Here is a 10,483-nt window from a genome sequence, read left to right as displayed (position 1 = left end):
CAATGAAAGGGCCACCCAGTCAAAAGCCATCCTAATGACCCCTCAGATTGAGTCAACACATCCCCCAGTGTGGAAGATCCCCATGAGGAGAACACTGGAATTAACAAAGTTTAAAAACATCAAACAAAACTAAGACCAGTAAAGAGCAAGATAACAGTGAACATCAGAATAATAAAAAAGATAATACATTAAAAGATCTTTTAGCCAAAGTCAGGTTGATGGCCACTGTTAGTAAAAGAACTGTAGAACTTGACAGGAGCAGCTCTGTTAGCTAAATGGTTCGCTAAAAAGGACCTAAATTGGACATGTACATCATGGTAGCTGAGTTTAGCTGTCACTGATAACTGTAGGCTCTGTGGTGGACTGGCAACCTGTCCAGGATGTACTCCAGCTTTCTGTGAGCCTTAGTTGGAAAAGCGGTTAACAAAAGGGATGAATGGATGATAGCTGTAGTCGATCATTTTGGAGTTCATAATACTAAGGGCCAGTTCATGCATCCTCTGGGGGCCAGGTTGGGGGGGGGGGGGGGGGGGGGTTCACATTTCTTTATCTTAAATTTTATGTCAGATGTGCCAAACCTTTACAAGCACAGTCATGTAGCTGTTCATTAGTCCAAGTTCCTCTTCAGTGAAGCCTTCAGGTGATTCTAACAGTGGTTCTGCTGCTCTCATCAACACAAACATCCATGTTGTTTCTCTGCTTACTGGCTTCTGTGTTGGATTTTCTTCTGGATGGAAGGTTGATTGAGGGACACAGCATGCATGGTTAGTCCACAAAATTGATCATTTCTGTGGGCTGTTCCAGGTGGACCCCATACAGACCTGGAGAACCCCTGCAAAACGGAAGTAAACTGGCTTTTACCCATTTTGCTCTCTAGATCTGCATCTCACACACTTTGGCTTTCAGCCTTCTTTCTCTTGCTAAGAGGAAAGCTTTTTGGCTAAAATGTTTCAGTGTTCATTCTGTGAAAGAAGTGCTTTGCAAGTGAAATAAGTAAAGATGACCCAGAAACATGTCTAACATTTAAACACTATTAATATTGAATCTCTTTCTGCCCTTTTTGTTCACTATAAAAACAGAGATGGCAGTGGCGTTCTTCGGATTGCATGACTCCACACCATCATTTGGACTGAACAGATTCCTTCAAATCATTTCTACATTTTTAATTGTTTTTCTCTCTCTCTCTCAGTGGTCCCGCTCCCCTCCAGGGATGGGTCCCGGTTTAACAGAAAGGTTCATCATCTCTGATGCAAACAAGCTGCTTGATTTCAAATCATGTAAAGTCTTTCTCTCTTAGTGTTTTCAGCATGATTTCCTCTCTTTGTTCATTTCTGCACGCCAGCAACACCGATCCAGATGTTTAAAAAAAAGGAATATCTGAAATAATTACTGCTACCAAGTGGTCAATCTTTTTTTTTTATATATAGTGTTGTTTTCATCCACCGTACAGAACTTCATCAGTAATCAAGGGTTAATTTCACACCTCAGTGGATTGCCTGCCTTAATCTCTACTCAGTGTAATTAAATCTGTCCAATAAAGGGAGCTCTTTTCCTCTTTGTTCTCTCACATCTCCCTTTTCTTTTATTGTTTTACACCCATCACATCTCATCGTCTGAACTACAGGCCATCCAGCTCTGCTTGACAGGCACAATCTATCCCTAAAATTAAAACATTCCTGACCGAGACTGTAAGAGAGGAAGAGTGGGAGGGTGGGAAAGAAAAGGGGAGTTTGCTCGGTTAAGCAGAGGAAAAGGAAAGGATAGGAATGCTGACACATCCAGTGTCTATTTTACGTCCTTTTCTTTTCCTTTTTCAGCAGAAAGGAATGTGGAGATTTGACCCCGTCAATCAAACCTCTCGACAAGTTTAATCACGGCGTGCCCTCTGCAAAATCAACGCTAAATAGGAATGCAAATAATAGAGTGCTGCAGCCTCTTATAAATGATAATCAAGCAGACTAATCAACTGACGGGGCCACAGATATGGCTTCCTCAAAGAGTCACCAAAACTCTTCTTATTTCTTAACCCTGGCACACGGTAACCAGCGCAAGCGTGAAGGAAAAATCAGGGAATGAACATCACCATCTTTCCTGTTTTTGTTTCAATTACGCTCATTTATTTATGATCACTCCTTTTGTTCCAGACTACTTTTTATTTCTTCTTTTCCCCTCTGCAGAGGAGGAGACAAAAGGTTATATTTAAGCCATGTAAAGGGTATTTTCCTTTTCAAGATAGACCAGCCGCCGATTTCTGAACAATGTAAATGAGCCTTGCCAGTCCTCCCCTCTGTGATCTGCCACAAAAGTGAAGGGCTCCATGAAGACTTTGAAATGTTGATTCACTTGAGCATTGTGACTTCCCTTTGCACTTTTAAAAAATACAACTGATCTAAGTTTTATGTGTGCTTGAAAGTTGTGAAGGTTGCCTTTCTCCCCAATTGTCAAAGATGTCAAACTTAAATATGAAATTCTGTCTTGCCCTGACTGCATCAAAAGTCACAGCATGTTTTTACAGTCCATAAGATGAACTGATGATAAAAGGGAGACTGAAATTCCTACTATTTACCTCGTCTGTTGAGCTAAAAAAAACTCCAAATAATTTAATCTCTCACATATTTCACAAAAAGTGATTAAGATTAAAATCTACATGTATTCTGTGTGGAAAAAAAAGCGCTTTATTTATTTATTTTTTCCATAATCCACATATTTAGACATAAAAAATACATTGAAAAGAGGAAAATTGGATTTTCCTCAGTATAATTGTACATCATTTCGGCTGGCATGTCACTGACAGCTGGATGTAAGACTCTAAAGACTTAACACTTCTCTGCTCACTAATGACGGTTTACAGGCCAATTCTCTGGGGGCAGTCTGAGTGCTTCCAACATATCACATCTTCACAGGCGATCCACATAACTTAGTCTGGCAATGCCAAAGGGGGGTTTAAAGATGAGCCAAAGAGTGAGTAAGAGACGTGTCAGGAAGCAGCATCATGTACAAATCTCTGCAAACAAAAAAGAAAAGCATCAAATCCTGTTTCACCTTCTGTTATGGCACAATGGACCATCTCTCCAAATGACACCACCGAGACGTTAACGTGAAATTTTGTAGCATTTTTTTCACTAAACATCCCATGACTTTGCATCTGACATGCCATTTTACACGGAGACTTAAATGAATAAATCGCATCTCTGATTTCACACGTATGTCGGATTATAATCCACCAACATTCGGTCTTGCCTGTCTCACCTGCAGCGGACGATCAACATCCAAACAATGGAGGAGCTGAGAGCAGACATCATTAGGCTTCTTAACACCTCACAAGACACAGACAGATTGACATCCAGCCAATTTGGCCATGAGCTGAGATAGCTACAAGTAGTGTGCAACCTCACAATGGACTAATGATGGTCTAAGCCTGTCTTGGCGCTTCACAGGCCCATTTGATCAGGTATAGCATAAATCCAGCAGGACGCGGAGTTCACTACACATTCAGCCGCATCATCTGCCCGACTCGCATTGGGAGTTTGGCAGATGATCAACATAAATGTTATTCAATCTGATGTAGATCAGCTTTACAACACAGCGCCTGTCACCTGTCAGTCCATGCTTCCTGGGATACAGCGAAGATGAAAAGAAAAGGAAACAGGCAGAAAAAAAAACCTGAAAAATAAATAAAGAAACATTGTGGTTCATTAATGGCGGTGCACATAACTGTATTGATTATAAACAAATGGTGGGGATAATTTGGCACTGGATAGACCATCTACCCAAGCCTGTGTGCAGCTGGATGGGAATTATGAAGACATATGTGCAGGAAGGAGGGATGATGCATGGTATTTATAGCATCCAGATAGGTTTGGAAATTGACAGGCCCACCTAATGATGCTCCTCAAAGTGGCATGGATGCAGACGAGTGGACCTCTTCAAATGGGAGGCCAATCCCTGCTGACACAGGGGATAATAGCCCAGCATTGAGCCCATTGTCTGGGCACCACACACCAAGGCATTTGGAACTGAGCGGCCCCTGTTCCTGTGGACAAATGATCTGCACTCTGCCAGGGGATGTCAGCCATCACAGCCCTCAGTCAGACTGTTCACATGAGGGATGATGGCAGAGGGCACTTTCTCTTAACCCTGTTAGTTTATGAATAATATGCAATGTAGCCGTGAAAAAAAAAAAAGAGGAAAATACAGGGAAAAAGAAAGTCAGCTCTAAAATATCAGCTCAAAATTTCAGTCCTTCCAACCTCAGAAGAAGAATCTGACAGATTACTGTGTTGTTCTTTACTGAAGAGAAACTAAAATCAGTGAAAAACTGCACTCATCCTCACTGGTTAACAGGCAATCGGTAGCAGCCAGGAGCTGCTGATCAATACTCTGATTATCTGATCATCCTCAGTGTGAGCTGCTCTGTAAAAGCTTCAGCTTCATTCAGGTGTGTTAAGACAATACCAAGGAGGAAAAGACATCAGAGAAGCAGTTGATGCTGTTCATCAATCTGTGATGGATTATAAGATCAGAAGAAGCCTCCTCATAGCGACCGTCAGCACGGGGGTGGAGGGATGATCATCTGGGCTTGTTCTGCAGCTACAGGACTCGAATACCTCACAGTCAGTGAGAGAACCGTGAAGTCACCTGGATGGCAAAGTCTTCTAGAGTCAGATGTGAGTCCACCTGTCCACCAGATAAAACATCTGAAACTGTCTCATGCAACAGGACAATGATTGAAACACATCAGCAGATCCACAACAGAGTGACAGAGAAAGAAAAGGTGTTTCTACAACCCAGTCAAGGTCACCGTCTGGACCTGCAGCCTGGTTCTGGTTCAGTCTTTTTTTACCTGACAGCAGAACACAGACAGGCTGGAAGGAGAAGCTAAGGAGGTCCACAGAGGTCCCCACACCTCAGCCTGACTAAAATGCTGTAACGGGACCTTCGCAGAAACTAGTACTGCAAACCTGAATGACCTGAAACGATGGAAAGAAGAGAGGAGTAAAATTCCTCCACAAGATAGATAGATAGAGAGATAGACAACATCTATCTCTCTATCTATCTATCTATCTATCTATCTATCTATCTATCTATCTATCTATCTATCTATCTCTCTATCTCTCTATCTATCTATCTATCTATCCATCCATCCATCCATCCATCCATCCATCCATCCATCTATCTATCTGAATGTGTGTGTGGTATAATTGGGAGTAAACAAAAAAAAGAGTGCAGTTGTTATAAACCCACCCACAGCTGCCATGGGGACCTCCATTAAGCCCAGCGTTCCTGAGATGCTCTGGTCTTATCTGATTCATCAACAAGACGTCGGCTGGCATGATTTATCTATGCCACTTACTTGTTTTCATTTTGCCCGGGGGCTGCTGCCAGCAACGGGGGCTTCTTTTTACAATGTGACAGCTCCATCTCAAGAGAAAAGACTCCCCCATGCAAAAACAGTGCATCAAAACAAATAAGGCCCGAGCCACTTAAGAGAAGTGGCTGCGCTCAGGACCCATTTTCACTACATGTCAAGCAAACGATGCAGCTGCACGCGCAAATCTGCATTACTTCTGTGCTCATGCCTTTTGTCTGGATTTTCCATGTATGGGCCTAAAAATAGGGTTGAAATGCAAATAGAGTCGTGTGCATATGTTGTTGCTGCTTTAATCACACAAAGCATGACCCAAACATTAAGACTTTGTTATAGATTCTTTATATTTTTCACCATTAAAGGTTCTTTTATTTGTCAGAAATTTCTAGCTCTTGGTTTACATTTCCCCTCCTCTGCCCCTCAAATCTACAGGCAACGGGACGCTCTTGTACATTAAATAAGAGCTGTCACCCTGGGCAAGTTGCAGCAACGAAGCATTTATTCTGCCTCACATTTGCTGGCACTTAGAATTATTTCCTTCATGCCTGATAACCAAATTACAATATGGCAGGTCTCCCCGGAGCCACGGGATTGTTAGTGCCAGCTCACAACATACTTTCAACTGATGTGGCATTGCATGTACAGCTGCCAATCAAAGCCAGCAGAAGGCTGAGATGTAAATGAGGGCGGGCCCGACGGTGTTCAATTACTGCTCTGAGCTCTGCATAATCCCCCTTCCCACTGACTGACTGACTGACACTTCCACATTCCTCCTCTTCTCCAGCTTTATCCTAATTTCTCCACCTATGTTTTGCCTCACGTTGGGATATGGAATCAGACATTGGAGGGAATTCTGTCATTTCCATTTTCATTTAGAAAATACATCATCTGACATCTATGGGAATGTAAAGTGTGTTCAGAAAGGACTGCTTACAGCAGATTTTCTACAATTCGTGACCCGGAGTTCAAAGCTAAACAAAGTCTCCTGTACGTTCTGCCAGTGTCCTTAATTCAGTTTAATATTATTTCCTTTTTGCTATTACAGGAGAATGGGAATTTCAGCAGCTGAGTGGGCTGAGATGCTCTTAGCTGCCTACTCAGCATCAACCTTTGGTAAATAGTCAGATTAAGGAGCTCCATGAATGGTTGCTGGTACCGTTTGCTCTGTCCCTCATACAAATGCCTTTAGATTCTTCTTAATCCTCATGTTTAAGGTGTGCCAGCTGAGTGGCTTAAGCAATGCTCTTTTTTTTTTTTTTTTACCCAGATATGATGCTATTAGTCCTGCAGGATTAAAAAAGAAGCTGTGTTTTTGTTTCAGGAGTGTTTTAACACCACTACGTACGGTGGAACATAACTCTATACAGCTCGCTTGGCTTCATTTCATTTTAAAATATCAAACTGTTTTCCTCCACAGTCACCTGATTTCATCTGCAGTCGTCATCTACATCTCCCCCCGCCACCCCCTTCTCTCTCTCTCTCTATCGTCTGTCTAAAACTGGCACTTTTGTTGCATTCCAAGAGGTTGATAAATCAATCCATCAAAAAATTCTTTGCGGTGAAACTCAATCAAGAAAGGTCATGTCGGCGGGAAAAGAACAGATTAAATTAGCATTGAATTAGACATGGAAAGTGAGCTCTGTCAAAACCATCACTGTGCTCAGCACAATTAGAATATGTTAATTATGCATTTCATTAAGGGGCCTCAGCGCTCTTTGAATGTGCGATGAAATGTCACTGGTGTAGGCAGCCGAAAAATGGAAGATTGCCAGGCACAACTTTCTTTGTGCAATGTGTGACACCTTCATTAACATCAGGGATTGCTAGTCTGATTAGACTTTTTGTATTAGTTTAAGCCTTTAGGCTTTCAAATGCTAGGCCTTTTTTCTCCGTTTTGATGTGGCAGCTAAGACCCTTCTCCGTCTCTCAGCAGATATCGTCTGTGGTTCGGTTCTTTGTTTAAATTCCCCAACATAATGCCATGACACCGGGCGAAACATTTCATTGTCTTTGTGTAGATGACGGCATTTACCACATCTTTGTTTCACTTAATCTTGGGTCACTTTCAGCAATGAGAGACTTGAAGATTTCTCCCACTGTGTGCTTGTGATGAGGATGCTGAAGCCTGTGAAGTCAAAACTCTGCAGATGTTTCATAGTGTAATAAACAATGCTGGTTTTAGCTTCATAGGAATCAACACAAAAAAATACATTTTGCGTCAGGCCAAAATAAACAACTATTTGGTCCTTTTTAGGGCTTCACTTCATAAAAACACACCTCAGGTGAGCAGAAGCACATAAACCTACCATTATATATTTCACAAGAAGAACGTCTGCTCCATGTTTAACATTTCTAAGAAGAAGCACCAGCAGGAGAATAAAACTCCACTTCATTTCCTGCATGAAAAGCTTCTGTTTTTGTCAATAATACAAACGTTGTGGAGGAATCTGCTCCATTTGTCTTGACAATGTTCTTCATTAATGTTGTGGTTTGGATGTTTAGAGGACTGACTCGTGAAAACAACTTGATTCGTTTCTTTTTCAGTCATTCTGTTGGAGACCTGCTGCTGCATGCGTTAGAGATGTTTTGCTGTATGGAATAGTTTCAGCCAATGTTGGATCTAGAAGACATTAGCTGTGTTTCCATTACATCTGGAATTGTGCAGAACTTACATATCACAATGAAAAAATACCAATAGAGAAGCATTTTAAAAAAACCTCTAAAATACCTATAAAAAGCTTTTATGCATTAGCTGGTTTTTCAGATGTTGGTAGAAATATATCCCAAAGGTATGATAAAAACAAGTAGGTGTTCATGTGACCAGTTCATTTCTGGTGAAGATGGAGATGGACAGAGAATTTCAGAGTTTTACAATAAAATACAAAAAGGAAATGATGAAGAAAAGCTTTAAAAAGCCATTGTAAACTCTTTGCAGCACGTAGAAAACCCTAAAATAAAGCTAGTGGCCTTTGCATAAACTGTAATTCTCATAAAATCTCGTCAGCCAGATGAGATTTTAGGAGAACTGAGGCTTATGGGCAAAACACTGTTAAATCGCAATAGTTGTTTGGTGAAAATGACAAATATCACTTTTATTTAGCAAAAGATCACAGATAGTAGGGCTGGGCGATTAATCGATTTAATCGATTAATTCGAATTAGCTGTATATGACGATTTTTTTTTTTTTTTTGCCCCGCCAGCACCGTTTGGGCTTCCGTACCTTAAAGTGACGTCAGCACACTCCTGCTGGTTTCCCACAGAAATGCATAAACACAACAACATGGCAGCTAGAAACGTACAAGAAGTGCCCCCTCTGCATTTCCATTATATTTTGTTGCAAAATAAAAACGATATTTGTACGTTTCGACAAACAACAGTTGTGATTTGTGGCTGTTTCCGTTGAACAGTGTTTAGCACATTAGCATCACGTTTCGTAATTGCGGTTAATGCAAAGTGGGCACGTAGCGTTATTTTAGGGTTTTCTACTTGCTGCGGAGAATTTGCTTCGGAGTTTCGATGCTTTTCTCCCTCATTTTGTTTTCTAAAACTCTGAAATTCGCTGTTGTTTATTCCACACTGTGCCGTCTTTACCGGGAATTAACTGGTCACGACCCCCACGTCACTTCTGCCGACACGTAAACGCAACAAAAGTGTTTCCATTACACTTTTGCAATATAGTTCTGTTTTGAAATGTCTGGAAAAACCACCTCCTGAGATCGTAAAAACTTTTAGAGCACCTGTTCTTAAGGCAATATTTAGTATTTGCAAAGTTTCTAGGTGTCATGGAAATGCAGGGTTTTCAGTGTGGGAGGGGGCATTTGCACATGCCTCAGGGGTCTGAAGCCAGATGCAGCTGCAGGCTCGTCTTTCTTGCCAAAAATGTGTAAATTAAACAAAAAACAGCAAGGATGTAATAATACATGTATGTTAGAAATATAGCTTAATTCACATTTAGGGATTTTTAAAAAAATGGTATTTTGTAACAAAGAGGTCAATTTTATCGAAACACATGTTAAGTGTAAAGAAACATTAATTTTTATCACCTCATTGCCAATGTGGGAAATTGTTTTGGTTATTTGATGTCAAAATACTCTAAAAGGAATCACTATTTTTCTTCCACGATGAGACACTTTTATTTATTTATTTATCAGTTTTTTATTTTAGAATAAATTTACACAAGTGAAGTGATGCCTATTCTTAAATGTATGATCAAAACTTTAAAAAACTATCTCACAGTGGAAACGCACTAAGTACAAACATGTTGTGTCTTATAATGTTTACAGTGGCAGCGCCTGCATCTCTTTTTACAATCTTGTTTAACTGCTTGTTTAGTTGCACTTTAAATTTAGGTAAACTTCTAGGCTGATCACAATAAAAACATTTTTGAAAAAGAATAATTTTTGACATTTGTAATTTTTTTTCTTTTTCTTTACAGTCAAGGGAAAAAAATTGATTAAAATCGGAAATCGGATTTGGTTTTAAAAAAATCGGAGATTTTATTTTTTTTGGCCACATCGCCCAGCCCTAATAGATAGATAGATAGATAGATAGATGGGAATCATAACATTGTATTATTGCAGCAGTCACCGGATTGCTGCTGAGTGAAAGTTGGATCGTTGCAGCAGCTTACATTACAGATCAGCCAACTTTTAAAACTTCATTAAAACAAAATGAAAGCACTTCCCGCCGCACTTAAATTAAATTGAAATGCTTGGGGAAGAAATGATGAAAGCTCCAAGTGGGAGCTGTCTGACGATTTCAGCACTCACATACTTTGACGACATCAGATGATTCTTCTGAGCTGGAAGTGTATCGCAGCAATGATTGTCTCTGGAAGACCCCATCTCACAGATGTAATATAGATGTCTTGAATGAATGACTACTTGCTGCTTTCTCATTGTACCCATAACTGTGAATATACGGTACCTGTACAATGGAGCTGCGACCTCAGGATCTGCACGCCAACATTACCCAAGCAGAAGAGGGTAAAGGAGGTGGGAAAGGAGCAGGGGATCCATATCTTCGTGTCTTTATGGTTTGCTGTATAACAGGCATTAATGTTAGATCATTCACTGCTTGGATATTTGAGATTTCTTGTCTCATCAAGCAGTTTTA

The sequence above is a fragment of the Telmatherina bonti genome (assembly GCF_933228915.1).
Source record: "Telmatherina bonti genome assembly, chromosome: 4".
In the NCBI taxonomy this organism is placed as follows: Eukaryota; Metazoa; Chordata; class Actinopteri; order Atheriniformes; family Telmatherinidae; genus Telmatherina; species Telmatherina bonti.
This window is presented reverse-complemented; position numbering follows the sequence as displayed.